This window comes from Lissotriton vulgaris, chromosome 6 (genome assembly GCF_964263255.1).
Source record: "Lissotriton vulgaris chromosome 6, aLisVul1.2, whole genome shotgun sequence".
Classification (NCBI taxonomy): domain Eukaryota; kingdom Metazoa; phylum Chordata; class Amphibia; order Caudata; family Salamandridae; genus Lissotriton; species Lissotriton vulgaris.
In genome coordinates, this window is record NC_141694.1 from 563,364,432 (window position 1) to 563,382,453 (window position 18,022).

General features: G+C 43.8%; 1 protein-coding gene across 1 annotated transcript in view; it reads right to left on the minus strand.

Annotated features, from left to right (window-relative positions):
* PGM3 (phosphoglucomutase 3) overlaps positions 1-15,687 on the minus strand; it is a 230,705-nt gene extending 215,018 nt beyond the window's left edge. Inside the window, exon 1 of the mRNA XM_086926556.1 lies at positions 15,542-15,687. The gene's annotated coding sequence lies outside the window, so the exon portion shown is untranslated. The remainder of the gene's footprint in view (positions 1-15,541) is intronic.
* Positions 15,688-18,022: the final 2,335 nt, after the last annotated feature.

Genomic DNA, 18,022 nt, shown 5'->3' on the forward strand with positions numbered 1-18,022 from the left:
CAGGGCATTTACGAAAGTCAGCATTGTGGGACAAGTTCCCACACCTAAAGCAAGATCTAACTTGTTGTCTTCCTCTTTGGGAAAATCTTCCTGATCTTGAAACAGCTGCTACATTTATTTATTTATTTTATTGAACTTATATTGCGCGCAGCTACCCGCAGTGGGTTTCCCGGCGCCAGGGATAGACTGGAGGAGAAATCAGAAAACAAGTAATTGCAAGAGGGAGACACTAGACCGGAGGAATCTGGAACTAGAACAGGAGGGTCTTCAGTTTTTTGCGGAAAGCCAGAAGACTGGTTTCTGTTTTAAGCGCCAATGGGAGAGCATTCCACATCTTGGGGCCCAGATATGCGAATGAACGGCCTCCCATTTTTGCCAGTCGGATTCTGGGAATCACAAGATTGCCACTGTTGGATGACCTCAAAAGGCGGCCAGGCTGATATGGCTGCGCAAGATTGTGCAGGTAGGCCGGAGCGGAGCCTTGGCGAATTTTGAAGAGGATGCACAAAGTTTTGAAGGCCACTCGATCCGAGATTTTTAACCAATGGAGGTCACGTAGAGCCTGCATTGCGGACATTCTCCTTGGGACATTACGCAGCAGGCGGGCGGCTGAGTTCTGTACAACCTGGAGTTTATTGATTGTAGCTTTATCTGCTCCTAGATAAAGCACATTGCCATAGTCGATATGGGACATCACAAGGGCCTGTACGACAGTTCTACGAGTGGACTCAGGCAGCATCCATATGATCTTTTGCAACCAGCGAAGGGTGTTAAAGCAGATCGCAGCGACCTTAGTTGCCTGCTGCCTCATCGAGAGTTTGTCGTCGATTAGGACACCGAGGTTGCGAGCAACAGGCACGGGGGTAGGCAGAGGACCCATGTCACTGGGCCAATGTCGTGGACCCCAGAGATCTTTTTGTTTGCCTAGTATGATCACCTCGGTCTTGTCTCCGTTGAGCTTTAACAGATGCATTTGCATCCAAGCTGCAACGCGAGAGAGGCCGATTTTGAGGGCAGAGGTGTCCTGAGCCCTGCTGCTAGACAAAGAGAACACAATCTGCGTGTCGTCTGCGTATGAGTATATAGACAGACCGGCGTCCTCTACGATGGAAGCAAGTGGTCTGATGTAAATATTGAACAACAGAGGGCTCAATATAGACCCTTGGGGGACGCCGTAGGCAGAGGAATGAATCGCAGATTCAGCTTTGTTTGAGAAAACCTGAAAGGTGCGCTCATTAAGAAATGAGGACACCCAGGCGAGCGCAGATCCAGCAACACCGAGGGAACCGAGAGACTCCAATAGGATGGAGTGGGACACGGTATCGAAAGCAGCGCTTAAGTCAAGAAGAATCAGCGCAAAGGTCTCACCGCCATCGATACCGTGTCGGAGTCGCTCAGTTACCCCTAGGAGTGCGGATTCGGTGGAGTAATTAGCGCGAAAGCCTGATTGGGACGGATGGAGATATCCCATGTTTTCAACAAACTCATTAAGCTGGGTGTTAACATGGCGTTCTAGGATTTTAGAACAGGCTGGCAGCAGGGATATAGGCCTGAAGTTGGCAAGATTTGTGATGTCAGCACCAGATTTTTTAAGCAGGGGGACGACCATGGCATGTTTCCAGTCCTGTTCCACTCGAGATTCGGTGAGCGAGACGTTTAATAGCCTCATTAGGAATCTTCGTGGTTCAAGGTCAAGTTGTTTGAGTATCTTCATGGGGACTGGGTCCCGCGGAGATCCAGACCTGATGCTTTTTAAGCAGGATAGGAAAGAAGAGTCGTCAAATGGTGTCCAGTTGTAAATAAACTCAGTGGGGGAGGTGGAGGTATTACAATACGGACCGTGTAGAGAGGAATCAGTTGGAGAGGGAAGGGAAGCAAGAGATTGATGAATGCCCTCAAACTTAGATACAAAAAAGTCTGCAATGGCATTACATTGTGTGGCATCTAAAGCCGGCAGTGCGGGGACAGTATCAGCTCCTGTGAGTTTTTTAACTGTGGCAAAAAGAGTTCGGGGACAGTTTTGCACTGAAGTGATTGTGGAAACAGTGTAGGAGGCCTTAGCACGTTTGCAGTTTGCATGATAAAGTTTTAATTCTTCTTTGTAGATCACTTTAGAGGAAGCTGAATAGGACACCCTCCATTTCCTCTCCAGGGCTTTGCATTTGGAGCGTTGGATTTTCAGCTCCTCTGAATACCAGGGTGCTGGTGGGCGCAAGGATCTATGTTTGCTCCTGGATTGAAGGACAAGAGTCGATACTGCATCTGTCAGCCAATCAGAGATGGAAACATTCAGATTCTGGTCAGTATTGATGGAGGATGGAATAGACTCAGTTAGACGCAGGTTAAAATCGGCTATATTGAGCTTGTCCCAGCGATACGATGATTTAATTTCATCCGCATGGACCCTGGCAGAGTATAAAGCAGGTGGTAGTACAAAGTGAACCGCATAGTGATCAGACCAGACAAGCGGGCGGGCAGAGTGGGTACAGTCAAATGAGAGAGTAGAGATGATTGGATCCAAAAGATGGCCAGCATTATGAGTGGCTCCAGAGTTACAGAGTTTGAGGTTAAAAATCTCAAGGTCAGAAAGAAGGACTTTATTGAGGGGGTTGTTGACATCATCGAAGTGAATGTTTAAATCACCAAGAATGGTGAAATTATTAGATTTTAGTAAAGCTTGGATACATCTGTATCCGCACCGGAAACTGAAGAGCCGGTTCCGTTACCACCTTCTTTTTTATTCAACTCACGCATACAATATTGAGAATGTTCTAAAACCTTGGCTATGTCTATAGCATCTTTCAAGGAAGGATTCTTCGCAGCCCAAAGTCGTTCCTGCGTTTTTTTGCACCTGCATTGTACTATGAGTTGATCTGTCACTAACTCATCTGTCATTGCTCCAAATTTGCATTTCAGGGATAACTCTCTAAGCTTGGATACAAATTCGTCTATGGATTGGTTTTCTTCCTGCCTATGGGTGTAAAATTGGTATCGGTTCATGACAATGTTTATCTCCTTCGCAAACCTAACTTCTAAACGTTTTTTAGCTTCAAGATAAACATCTTCAATTGCATTGCCAGTTGGTAAAGTCGCTACTGGTAAATACTTAAAGATGCGTTGACCTTCTTTGCCTATGTTATTTAGAAGTAAAGCTTTTTCTTGCAGCACTGAATTTTGAACCATCTAGAGCATCTAAGTAATTCTCAAACATAGGTAGCCAATCTTCCCACTCTATTAATAAAGGTCCAGGTGAAGCTAAAAAAATTGGAGGAGTTATTATTGAACTTTGACTCTCCATAATGTATTGAATAGGAGGAGCAACTGTAGAACTTTGACTGTCCATAATGTACAAAATAAATAGGTAAGTAAAATGTAAGTAGTCACTGTATCAAATGAGAATCCCAGAAAGATAAACTACGAAAGAATGAAAATATAAGTAATATTGTATGTTCATCAAACAATCCAAAGTCCAAGTTTTCCAACAAAGAATAAAACTATTCGTTTTCTAGTATGAAACGCTGGAGCGAAAATAAGTCAAATGCAATTAAAACCAATACAATCCTTCGAGTAATACCTGTTTAGCGATTCTCCTCATATCTCATAAAAATGAAGAAAGGGTCGGAGTCACGATAAAATACTAATGTGACAAAATGGCCGCTACCTTTTCCGACATTTATTTCCAAAGGAAGTTGGCCTTGTTGTAGCAGCGCGGTGTGCGTGTTGTTTCCAGAGTCAATCGAGCACACTGGATGTGATGACTGTGACGTAGAAGGAACACAGGTTTCACATCGCTCGAGACAGCATTTTACAAAACACGCACGAGCTGCTCCAAAGCAATGGCGAGACTCCAAACTTGACGAGAAATAAAACAAATACAGGCTGAAATTACTCACGACTAGTCTGTTTTACCGAAGGAAAGTGCTGGTAAGAAAGAAATAGAAGACTCCACTTCTATAAATATTCCTTTCGCGTAGGTCCTTTCGCCACTCGTACTCAGGACAGTGTAAAAGCTGGCCAAAGCGTCGCCAAAAATGTTGTAGATGAATTCAAGGAAGACAAGGTATCGCAGGAGTAGTAAGAAGATTTATTCTCTTAGAAATTCCTGAGTAAGAAAAGCGTGGCTCTCCCCTGGCCAGTCAGACAGCAACTGCCGGGGTAGAGAACATCCACACATAGCTAGAACATAGAACACTACAACACAGAGCTCCATGCTCCATAATAGAAATAGAAGATCACAACAAATTACCAACAATGTCAAGTGAGGTTAAAGAAATGTTGGCTTTTGACTCATGTGGAAATTTAATTGATGGTGAACATGTTCCTGATCCTACATGTCAGGTACTTATTGGTAGACACTCACTTGACATGATGGCTGATTCTGGTGCTCCGGTCACAATTGTTTCTGATGTCATTTTTGACAAGTTATGGGCTCCTTCAACTGTTTTGTGTAAAGTTGACATTATACCGAAAGCATACTGAGACAAGGATATTGATATGCTTGGTTTCTTAATGTTTGAGAAAACATGTTTGGGTAGGAAAACTTATACTAAAGTTTATGTAACCATTAAGGGAAAAAGTATAGTTGGGTGGCAGGATTTAGCTAAGATGAACTTGAAACTTCTCCCTGGGTCTAAGAACCCAGTTCAATTGAATGTTGTTGCAATTTCTCTGGTAGAAGGAATTAATGAGTCCTGTATTAATCTATACTACTATTATAAAGAGAGAACACAAATCTTTGAGCCAGGTAAACTACAAAAGTAATGCACCAATCACTACACCCAATACACCATTTGAAAGGGGAGATGTGGCAAAAGGACATAGGCTATAGATATGTACACCATATACATTAAAAAAGTAAAAACGCCCAAAGTGGTAAAGTAGTCCCTTGGGGGCGTGGTCGTGGCCGTGGCCGTGGGTGTCTCAAACAACAAATGTGGGCGTTTACAGGGCCGTGCCAAGTGCAAATAAACATAGGCCAAGCGACTTCACAACACACTTACATATGCACACATAGAGCGGAAATGCGCTTTCACTGAATTTAGAACGCACAATATGCAGACATAGAGCGGAAATGCGCTTTCAATGAATTTCTAACAAACATTTGCAAATCCCAACACATACAGCGGAAATGCGCTTTCAATGAATTTAAATTCACACATACAGCGCAGTAACACCAATATACAAATTCGACGAGGAGTGTCAAATGACGCCACACAGGGGGCAGGATTAATCGCATATTACACCAATCACAACACACTAAAGAAAACACACACACGACTTTGGCTAACCAAAAAAAAAAGTCTTTAACCATTGGTCCTTGACCAACGACGTCACAGGGGGGTAAACACGAACAAAAAAAGCCGACATTTCTTAACGGAGAAACGCAATCGACTGAGCATTCACGAGACTTTCCTCACATCTTGCGGACAGATAAAACACTTACAATAAGACATACGAATAACGAAAATAACACAACTGCCCATAATCACTCGAGCACTGCCAGGACTTAACCACACAATTGACAAAACGAAAGGGAAACTTCTTTGAAGGGATACAAAAACGAACACACGGAAAGAGCCTTCGAAAGAAAAAAAAACATTAAACAGGTGACACGACACTTTCCTCACATCTTGCGGACAACATAAAACGCAGAAAACAATACATACAAATTAAAAGAATTACACAAGTGGGCCAAATCAGTTGAACAGGGCCAGGACTTGCACAGACAACTCTTCTGCGGGGCGGGCGGGGGCCCTGAAGCAGCCTTTTGCTCCCGGACAACGTCGGGACGGGCTGCTAGTGATATTATAAAACAATTTCCAGACGGTTTTAATTCAAATGTGGGTAAAGTTAAAAAATGTGAACACCTTATTAAGTTGAAACCTGTGCAATTCCAGTTGTGCACAAACTTAGTTCAACTCCCCTCAGTGTTAGGGATGATTTGAGAAAGTTATTGGATAACATGGTTACTGACAAAATTATTGAGCCCGCAAATTCATCGCAATGGGTCAGTCCTATTGTTATTGTTCGTAAAAAGGATTCTAGTATCCGTTTATGTGTGGACCTTCGGGTCTTTAAACAAAAATATATTGATTGATTGTCATCCCTTTCCTAGAATTCAGGATCTTCTTACTGGTATTGATGGATGTAACTTTTTTACGCTTTTAGACTTGCGTAGTGCTTACCACCAAATTCCTTTATCCTCAAAGTCAACTGATTTAACTACATTTATTACACCGTTTGGTGCTTATAAGTATTTGAGGTTGCCCTTTGGCCTAGCTTCGGGCGCAAGTGTCTTTCAAAAGTTTATGGATTCTTTGCTAGGTAAAAGCAGAAATGTTCAGGCATATCAGGACGATGTTCTTATGTGGAGGACCATGTTAACACTTTAAAGGAGGTACTGCTATGTTTCAAGAATGTTGGTATTACTTTAGGAAGGGATAAATGTAAATTTTTAAAATCAGAAGTTGATTATCTAGGTCATTGCATTAGTTCAGCGGGCATAAAACCCAAATTCTCGCTCACAAAAGCCATTTCAGATGTTCCAGCTCCTGGTAACACAGATTCTTTGAGGTCGTTTCTTGGCATGACAGAGTATTACTCTAGATTTGTTTCAAGTTACTTTCAGATTGTTCAACCTTTACGGGATCTACTTAAGAAAAATAGTAAGTTTGAGTGGTCTGATGTTGTAAACATGTCATTTGAATCAATTAAGGAAGCAATTTTGAATTCTCCAGCTTTGTCATCTTTTACCCCAGGAATTGAGTGTACGATTTCAGTTGATGCCAGCCAGTTAGGTCTAGGCGCTGTTTTGTCTCAACACACAGGTTCTCTTGAACGTACAGTAGGTTTTGCCTCTAGGTCTCTGTCCACTGCAGAAAGAAATTATTCTACCATTGAGAGGGAAGCATTGGCTTGTTCGTGGGCTGTGGAAAAGTTTAAGAGTTATATTTGGGGCACGCACTTTGTGTTACTAAGTGACCACAAACCGTTACTCAATTTATTGAATGGTAATGGTACTGGGAAGGCTTCAGCACGTTTGGTGCGTTTACTGTCTAGATTGCATGAATTTAATTTTACAATTCGTCATGTGTCAGGTGGTCTCAATGTCAGAGCGGATTGTCTCTCAAGACTTCCGCTCCAGGAGGATTATGTAGAGACTAAGTTTAGTGATGTTGAATGTGTAGTAGCATCAATTTTTGATTCAAGAGAAGTTTTTCCATTTTTAACTCAGGATTTATGGTTCAAGGCCTATAGTGATGAAAGTTTTACAGGCTGTGAATAACATGGTTATTAATGGTTGGCCAAAGGAACGTTCTTTACCTGCTTCCCTTAAATCTTTTGCTCAGGTTTCTGAAGATCTTTCCATTGTAAGTGGGATTTTGATGCGTGGAGATCAATGCATTCCACCTTCTTCGTTACGTATAAAAATTAGTGGAATGTGCGCATGAGGGTCATTTAGGCATTGGAAGCACCTCCAGAAAGCTTAAAGAGTTTTTCTGGTGGCCTGCATTAGACAAGGATGTTGTCTTATTTATAGATAAATGTGATTCTTGTCTCTTATTGGATAAACACTGGAGAGTCAATAAATTGCCTCTTCATCCTGTGTCTGTTCCAGATGAGGCATGGTCTAAAGTTGCATTGGATTTTTCTGGTCCATTTGATTTATTGCCAGCTAGTGATAGTTTTATAATAGCTTTAATTGATTACCATTCTAAGTGGGTGGATGTAGATTTTGGTGACTCTCCATCTTCTTCTTCTGTTATCAAATTTTTGGAAAGAGTTTTTCATGTAGAGGGTTATCCAAAAGAAATTGTGACAGATAATGGTTCAAATTTTTGTTCCCCGACTATGCAAGATTACTATAAAGCACATTACATTAAACATTTAAAAGTATCACTCTATTCCCCTGCTGCTAATGGTCTAATTGAGAGATTTAATAGATTTTTAAAAGAGGGTGTGCAAACAGCTCTTGCTAGTAATTTCCCAGTTAAAGATTTTTTGAAGAAGAAAATGTGGTCTTATTTAATCACACCACATTCAACAACTGGTATTTCTCCGTTCATACTTTTGAAGAAAAGAAATCCGAATGGTGTGATTTGTCCAAACTGGTTGAAGGATTTAAGGAAGGACACTTCTCCTTGTATTTCTTGTCATGATAAGAGTGTTTTTAAGGAGAATGTTATTAAAAAGCAAACTTTGCAAAAGAAGTACTTTGATGCTTCTTCCCATTTTGTTATGAAAGATTTTCAGGTGGGTGATTGGGTTTTGTTTAGGAACCCAAAGAAATGTACATAAGGAATGTCAAAATGTTCTTCTCCTTTTCAGATTGTTAAGACTTCTAAAGGGTCTGTCTTTCTTGAAGAAAAGGGGTGGTGGAGTAAAAGGGCTCTTGTGAAGATTTCCAATGATCAAGCTAAAAGAATTCTTGTATATAAAACTGATTCCAACGATGTTGAATGTTCACATTTTCCTGTAGGAACTCCCTCTGATTATCTTAATAACAATGCTTGTTCTTCTGTTGTTCCTTCCACTTCTTCTACAGGTATGGATTTGCAATCTTCTCCATCTTCAAGTGGAATATATGAATCTGTTAGGCCAAATCGTAATTGTTCCATTCCCACAAGGTTTAAGGATTTTTATATGTCTTAGTTCTTTTGTTTGATTTTTATTTTGTGTTCTTCTTATAAGAAGGGAGATGATGTAAGGTAGTCTTTCTTCTACTTTCATTTATGTATTATGCTTCTGTCCCATGTTCCATCCCCTGCATCCTCGAGAGAGAGTGTTCCTTCAAACATGTTTATGTTTGAAGGTGCATCTCTCGAGGATCTCCTTTCAGTTCAACCACTGTTTATGATTCACTGTTGTAGGAATATGCATTAAACTGTTTGACTTGTTGAGAGCTGGTGGCGCTCCCGTGTATGCTGTATCTTCTTGCAATTAAACCCTTTGGATTAACAACTTTGTCTACTGAATCATCCTTTCTGGATTATTATCCACTTCTTTACATCTCCTATGATGGCCCAAGAGAAAGAAGGCAAAATGGAGCAGTTACACAAGTTCAGAAAGTACTCCGTCAAAGTAGGAGGTGTGGGCTGACACAAGCCAACTCATCCTGACCAACAGAACAAGGCCACAGAGGTGGGCAAGATCGAGCAGAACACGACCTATCCCTGAGAAGGTGCTGCAAGCAGTTAAAGGATCCAGAAATGTCCTAGAGCAGAAGATTGATAGCAGTGGCCATCACCATATTATGAGCGAACTTTCAGAAAATCTCTGTGTAGGTGACAACCGAAGACTACACTGGAGCTGAAGATCCAAGTCAACTAGCTAAGAAAAGCGACTCAACATCTACAGGCTAGGGATGAAAAGTTGAGGAGAGGTCCAGGCGCAGCATTATCAGTCTTGTGGGAATCCCTAAAAGAATGCAGAGACCGTTGAGGGAACGGTGCGTTCAAATTCACGTGAAAAACCTGGTGAATCCAGAATACCTCTCCTTCTGCTTTATAATTAAACAGGACAGCCCTGTACAGAGGTTGCCGCCAAAGCCAGAAGCGAGACCCAGGACCACAGTTGCCCAATATCTTAACCTTATAGACTGCAACATGGTCCTAAAGGGGGGCCAACAAAGCAAACCCATCCAGTTAAAAAACAAAACAATCATGATATTTCCAGACTACACCAAGGATGTGCAAGCAAAACGGCACTCCATTGATAAAGCGAAAGAAGATCTATATCAGGCAATATATAATATATGATGCACTTTCCAGCAAAGCTACGAGTTTCTGGAAGAAGAGAAATCCTGGCTCTTTAGGATACCTGGAAATGGCTAGAGGGTTGTGGGGGTAGAATGGAAACAAGAAACAGCCTGCAACACAAGAGCTGAAACAAACAAGCGTTTGCAATGCAATAGGTCTCGCATTAGGAAAGTTTGAGCTATTGGTATTGTAAATGACAAATTTTGTATTTGTGTTGGTTTTGAAAATTGCTAAATTAATAGCTTTGTCATTTACCATGGCAATTGTTTTAACTTTCGCAAATGTGACACCTATAGTATTTGTAATGCTATGTGTGTTGTATTTACGTGACTTAGATGTATTGATATTACAAATAATAATGGCTTTCAAATTTTAAGAATTAATACTTAAAAGCTATTGTCATTTATAATGGCAATAGCTTAAACTTTTGTGAATAACTTTTGTGAAGATTATGTTCAGTGCATTTCATTGTGACGAAAATCCAAGAACAGAAGTGAAATATTAACATCATTTTGTTACGTTTGTAATAAAGCTTGAAACATTGAGAGAACATATTTGAACCAGGTGTTGTTGAATGGTTGCACAGATAGGTGCTGTGGTGGCGCTGAGTGATGCTGTGATGGGGAACGAGTGATGCTGTGGCGTTCAGTGATGCTGTGGTAGCACATAGTGATGTTGTGGTGCCCCTGAATAATGCTGTGGTGGTGCGGAGTGATGCTGTATGCTATGCTATGTTTTGTTTTGCTATCCTATGTTTTACTATCCTATGCTTTGATTTGATATGTTATGCTATGCTATGCTGTGTTTTGTTATGCTATGCTTTGGTATGCTATGCTATGCTTTGTTATGCTATGTTTTGTTATGCTATGCTATGTTTTGTTGTGTTTATTATGCCATACTTTGTTTTGCTATGCTACATTTTGTTATGCTATGCTATGTTTTGTTGTGTTTGGTATGCTATGTTTTGCTATGCTACTATATGTTTTTTTTTGCTATGCTACATTGTGTTGTGTTTTGTTAAGCTATGCTATGTTATGTTATGTTTTGTTATGCTATGGGTTGTTGTGTTTTGTTATGCTATGTTTTGTTATGCTATGTTTTGTTATGCTATGCTATGTTTTGTTGTGTTTTATTATGCTATGCTTTGTTTTGCTATCCTATGTTTTGTTTTGCTATCCTATGCTTGTTTGTTATGCTATGCTATGCTTAGTTGTATTTTGCTATGTTTTGTTATGCTATGTGTTGTGTTATGTATGCTATGTTTTGTTGTATTTTGTTATGCTAGGTTTTGTTGTGTTTTGCTATGTTTTGTTATGCTTTTTTTGTTATGCTATGCTTTGTTTTAGGTTATGCTATGCTATGTTTTGTTATGTTATTCTATATTTTGTTCTGCTATGCTGTTTTGTTGTGTTTTGCTATGCTTTTTTATGCTATGTTTTGTTAAGCTATGCTATGTTTTGTTGTGTTTTATTATGCTATGCTTTGTTTTGCTATGCTATGTTATGCTATGTTGCGTTTTGTTATGCTATGCTATGTTTTGTTATGCTATGCTATGTTTTGTTTTGCTAAGCTTTGTTATGTTATGCTATGCTTTGTTATGCTATGCTTTGTTATGCTATGCTTTGTTGTGTTTTGTTATGCTATGCTATGCTTTGCTGTGTTTTGCTATGCTATGTTTTGTTTCCTATCCTATGCTTTCTTTTGTTATGCTATGCTATGTTTTGTTATGCTATGCTGGTGAGGGTGTGTGAGTGTGTGTGAGGGTGAGTGAGAGTGAGGGGGTGTGAGGGTGAGGGTGAGTGAGAGTGTGTGAGGGGGCGAGGGGGTGAGGGGGTGTGAGGGTGAATGAGGGTGAGAGGGTGAGTGAGGGTGAGAGGGTGAGTGAGGTTGAGAGGGTGAGTGAGGTTGAGAGGGTGAGTGAGGGTGAGTGAGGGTGAGAGGGTGTGTGAGGGTTAGTGAGCGTTAGTGAGGGGGTGTGAGGGTGTGTGAGGGTGTTTGAAGGTGAGGGGTGTGAGGGTGGAGGGTGAGTGAGGGTGTAAGGGTGAGGGTGAGTGATTAACAGACACAAGAGAGACGACTGTGAGAGAGATAAGGCGCAAAAGAAGGTTAACTATTGAGAAAGTGAGAGAACGAGAAATGCAAGAAAGGAAAGAAAAGTGGAACTAAGAGCGAGCCGTGGGAGGGCAAAGAGGAGAATGTGTGAGGCAAACAGCAAGTACGAAAGAGAGGTGGAAGAGGAGAGAGAGAGTAGAAAGGAGAGAAGAAATAGTGAGAGCAGTAAGTAGAGAAGAGATAGTGAGAAAAAAATAAACGGAGCAAGAGAGAGAAGTGAAACCAGAGGATAGAAAAGAAACGAGAAGAGGCGGTAAAAGACACATAGACGACATGGTGTGGAGAATAGGATAGAGAAAGAAAGAGGGAAATGAGAGAATTGGAAAGTCGGGCGGGGAGACGGCAGGCAGAGAAACGACAAGTGGGAAGGTAATAGGGAAAGAGAGACAAGGAGAGGGGACGACAGCGATGAAGGAAGGGGAAGACAGTGGTGAAGGGAGTAGAAAAAAAATCTTTCACATGCCTACCACCTTACTCTCTTCTGAACTTCACTAAACAAACTATACGCCTCATTACATATCATAAACTCTCCTTCAGAGTAACCCTGCCGACAATACCTAACCTAGCTACTCATCCCATTCCCATAAATCCCAATGTATCCTTCTATGCAATCTCTCCTTGCAATCTTACAATATCTAACTTCCTTCATGCTATTTACTTAGCCCAAGTTTTTTCTACTTATATGAACTCACTCTGATAATTTACACCCGGCTCTCGTTAACTTAATCCACCACTAGAACCTAGAGTAAATGCTCCAGGTGAATATTATCAACCGTGCTTAGCAATAATTTTGTTATCGCAGGCTATCTCTGGAATTTATCGCCCTGGTAGCGCGTTATTAACAACGCGTTACTCCAGGGCGATAAAAATTCCAGAGATAGCGAGGTCACCGCCCTTTTGCAGGGAACATTGCTGGTTTTCCAGCGATGTTCCCTGCAAAACGGAGATAACCTTTCTGATACGACCCACAGGGTCGTATCAGCATAATCCACCCCAATGTTGGGGCTAGGTAAGTCTGCATTTTAGCAGACGTTAGTTTTTGGAGAAAACAGCAGTTTTCTCCAAAAAGTAAGTGTGCTAAAATGCTGAGGCAGCCTTGTAAATATCGCGATGTGAACATCAGCGATATTTGCAAGGTTGTCCATCCGGGTACGCCCACTTTGCATCTCATTAGAGATGCAAAGCGAGGCGTTGGGGAAAAGGGTGCTAACATGCGATTATGCATGTTAGCACCCTCTTGTAAATACGGTGATAGTTTTATCTCTGTTTTTTGGCTTTTTAAGCCAAAAAAGCGGAGATAAAGCCCTTGTAAATATGCCCCTTAGTTTTCTCACGGCACAAGCCTTAACCACTAATCAACAAATTTACAATAATTAATATCTACTAGCAGGCGCGGTGCGTCCACTGGGGCGTACGGGCATAGCCCCGCCCCCCCCACCCCACCCGTGCCCGCAGCTCCCTCGGCGTGCTTCAGTTAACTGGATCAGTTTTATTTACTTAAAAGTTCAAAGTCCGGCATGCCGAGGGAGAACTAACAATCCTATCAGTCAACATGACGCCAGCCCTGACGTCATACTGACTGACAGGACTGTCACCAGCACGCAGCAACACAAGTGTGCATGAGTGGGGACGGAGGGCGAATTTTCGCACCGTGCCCACTCATGCGCACTTGTGTTTTGGGTTGTTTGCGCGTGCCCATTAGGTGCCCTTCGAGCTCCTAATGGGCGTGCTGGGGCGAAGCGAAACCTGTGCCCCAAGCCACGCCTGGCGCGTGAACCTGTGCTATTTCCCCCCTCCCCCCATCATGACGGCCGCATCAGGTGGTTGTGTGTGCATGTGTGTAGAGAGTTGTCCTGGAGGGTGTGTATGAAGAACACACTCACTCGCCATTGCACTATGCAAATTACTCTTTAGCGTTACGTAAACATGACATTTTTGGAGTAACCGTGACCAGTGACGTCAGTAAGTAACACCTGTTAAATGCAGAGCTGCGCAGTATTTGCAGTTCGTGCCAGTGCACACATCTCAGTAAATCTAGGCCTTTCAACAGTTTCTACGAGCTGCGGTGTTTGTTCCCTGAATGCAAGTTATATAAAGTGAGACCACGCACGGGAGGACAAGGGTGTGCACAAGCGCGCAACACCCATTGAACTCACCGGGATTCAGCCCCCCCCCCCGTCGTGTGTATCAGCCCGGGATGAGACAGATCCCGGGCACACACAGAGCCGCACCCGATCGTTTAACAGGTCTTTAAAAGACCATTTGAATGGTAATTAGGCCTTGCTGTTGTTTCACCCCTTGTTGGAGGCCCTGCAGCTCCACTCTGCATACTGATTAAACAGGGCTTGAGTCAGGGTACCACGCGAGTGGACGGCGTCCCCCCACTTATATTACTGGGGGGACGCCGTCCCCCTGCCAAACAGCTGGACTTACTCTTTGGCCTCTCTGGGACAAGGAGTTCGGCACCTGTTGTGACATCACTTCCGGTGACAGCGTCCCCCCACTTCTTTTTTTACGACTTGTGCCCTGTGATTAAAGGTTCAGCCCCCCCCCCGAAATTTTTTCTTAGCCCCCCCCCCCCCCCCCCGAAATGTAGCTCTAGTTGCGCCTCTGGGTGTGCAGTGATGTAAAACAAACAGATACATGCAGGTCATGCAATGACCAGTCAGTCCATGGGAGGTGTTGAAGGCAGTGGGAGCTTTGGGAAGGAGCGGGTGGGGGCGAGGGAGCGCTTATTGAGGCCTCCTCAGTAGAGTACCAAAACAAATAAAATAAAACTTGAAGCCCCTCATTCGCAATCCTTTTTAAATCCCACACTTGGCTGTCAGCAGCGCCACTTTCGTTGTCTCCTGCAGGGCTGTCAGCTAGAATTGGAAAGCCGAGGAGCAAGGTGCTTGACAGGGCAGAACACCGCAGGGATGGAAGCAAGGTGGATTTGGGGGGGGGGGGGGGGTGAGGGGGTCAAAGGAGGAGTCGGTAACGTAACAAGGTTATCATGAGGCCTGGTGCAAGGAAATAGCACCAATTATCAGGGTTAGATAGTCCCAGGGTTCTGGGACCGGTGCCACTGCACCTGCTGCACCAATAGAATATATGCCTCTGGGCTCCATGTTTCTGCTCTCCGTTTGAGTGTGCTGACGAGATCACAAAAGGAAACTCAGCCGTTTGTGCTCCCTACTCCTGAGAAATGTGAATTAGTAGGTGCAACTCGGCTCTTCATCATACGGAGGTCGGCAAAAAGAGCATTCCTGAGCAAGAAAGCTCACATTCTTTAAGATGAATTTTACATTTAAGGACTTAGAAGCAGTCTGGTGTGCGCTATACAGGGTTAAAATGAATAAAATTACAAAACGGGCACTAACAATGCCAGTCCTGGCACGAGCAGCGCCCACGGGAGCACAATTCCTCACTACTTTTGCTTCTGTCATGAGAAACGAAATCTGACCTACTTGTGAGACTTGCAGCAGAGGAAGTACCTTTTAGCTGCATAGTTATATGATATTTATTAAAGCAGTTTTCCTTTCAAAGAGGCATTGGCACCTTTTGAGTCTGTGAACTCTATCTGCAATGCTACCCTGTTGCCTTAGGTCCCCCGAGCCTCCTCGTCTACCTTCAGCATCATAGACAACAAGCCACAAGCGTGGCGGATCTGTCCCCAATCCCCTACTTACAAAGGCCGTCTATGTAAAGCTTGTCCGTCTTGATCTTTTCGTTTTTATGAATAAGCAACATGTGTCGGCAAATTCGGCATTTCCGGGTCGCATGGCAGCCAATCCGATAACCGAAAATACTCTGGGCGTTACCTGAAAGTCAGAGTGACTCGTGCTGGCTAGGTGATCTAGGAATGGAGGACTGTTTGCAGGCCAGCCAATCCTATTGCGGTGCACAGAATCTGACGTTTTTATTGGCTGTAGAATCCGCACGTCTCCTGTGGGCACATTTTCACATAATTGCTAGCTGTTCCCAATTGGCGGGCGTAATGTTGATCGGTGCTGCCTATGTTAGTGGGCGGATGACTCTAAGCAAGGCAGTTTACCGGCAGTGCTGTAAGATTTTAGCCGGGCATTGATAGATAGGCACACCCTGTCTGGTCGGATAGGGGTGGGAGGGAGGCAGTGCAGGATGGTAATTGCAGCAGCCAGCGTGGCATTTCGGGAACAGGTTAATTCCGGGTGGGAGGTGGTATAACTTATCTCATGGACCAGTATCGGTGAGCATAGCTGCCACGTTTTCAGATCGTTTATGTGACATTTCAATACTTCCAGTCTCTCTATGACCAGTCTACTGTTAAATGTGTGACACTTCGCGTTACGCTTTCTTGCGAGTAAATCAAAGCAATGAACAGTATCTCTTGAGTTTTCAGTCACGGTATCCAGACATATACAGCAACGAGCATACCAGCTCTTAATTTGAACTGGCGATGGCCACCAGCATTTATTTTTGTGCATCGGACCGTAACGGAGAGCATGCGAGGGAAATGAAACAAAGCGTACATTTATTTATGCGATTTTATATAGCGCGAACTTTACCCGAAGGTGTCAGAGTCAAGTCAAGTCAAAGAATTTATATAGCGCACTACATACCCATAGGGTCTCAAGGCGCTTAGGGAGGGGAGGAGGATTACTTGTCAAATATCCATGTTTTAAGTTGCTTTCTGAATGCTAGGTGGTTCTGGGTAAGGCGAAGGTAAGTGGGGAGTGAGTTCCATGTTTTAGCTGCCAGGTATGAGAAGGATCTGCCTCCCATGGTGGTCTTGTTGATGCGAGGTACAGTGGTGAGGGCTTGGTTGGAAGAACGTAGTTGGCGGGAGGGGGTGTAGAAGGACAGTCGTGAGTTGAGGCATTCTGGTCCGATGTCGTAGAGTGATTTGTGTGCGTGGGTTAGCAGTCGGAAAGTGATCCTCTTATTGACGGGTAGCCAGTGGAGGTCTTTCAGGTGACCAGAGATGTGTTCGTTACGCGGGATGTCTAATATGATCCTGGCTGAGGCGTTTTGGATTCGTTGGAGTTTCTTCTGGAGTTTAGCGGTAGTACCTGCGTAGAGGGTGTTTCCGTAGTCCAGTCGGCTCGTGACCAGAGCATGGGTGACTGTTTTTCTGGTTTCGGTGGGGATCCAGCGAAATGTTTTTTTGAGCATGCGAAGAATGTTGAAGCAGGATGAGGATACGGCGCTGACTTGTCTGTTCATTGAGAGTGAGGAATCCAGGATAACGCCTAGGTTCCGTGCGTGGTCTGTCGGGATGGGTGCTTTTCCAAGGGCTTCCGGCCACCAAGAGTCGTCCCATGCAGAGGGGGATGTACCTAAGATGAGGACTTCTGTTTTGTCTGAGTTCAGTTTCAGACGGCTGTGTTTCATCCATTCGGCAACTTCTTTCATTCCTTCGTGTAGGTTAGTTTTGGCGGTGCTGGGGTCATTGGTGAGAGAAAGGATCAGTTGAGTGTCATCCGCGTAGGAGATGATGTTGAGATTGTGTTGGCGAGCGATGGCCGCAAGGGGGCTCATGTATACGTTGAAGAGGGTGGGACTGAGTGAGGATCCTTGTGGTACGCCACAGATGACTTCAGTGGCCTCGGACTTGAATGGTGGAAGGCGGACTCTCTGGGTTCTTCCAGTGAGGAACGAGGTGATCCATTCAAGTGCTTTTCCTTGTATTCCGATGTTTCTGAGGCGTTGTAAAAGGGTGCTGTGGCAGACTGTGTCGAAGGCTGCAGAGAGGTCGAGGAGGATGAGGGCGACTGTGTCTCCATTGTCCAGTAGAGTTCGAATGTCGTCTGTTGCTGCGATGAGGGCAGTCTCAGTGCTGTGTTTTGCTCGGAAGCCAGATTGTGAGGAGTCGAGGGATTTGTTGGCTTCGAGGAAAGCGGCGAGCTGGTTGTTGACAGCTTTCTCGATGACTTTGGCCGGGAAAGGAAGGAGCAATATGGGGCGGTAGTTTTTGAGTTCGGTGGGGTCCGCTGTGGGTCTTTTCAGAAGGGCGGTGAGTTCAGCGTGTTTCCAGCTTTCCGGGAAGGTGGCGGAGTTGAAGGAGCAGTTGATGACGTCTCGGAGGTGCGGTGCTATGATGGAGTCTGCTTTGTTGAAGCTGTGGTGAGGGCATGGGTCTGTGGGGGATCCTGAGTGGATGGAGTTCATCAGGCGGATGGTGTCCTCAG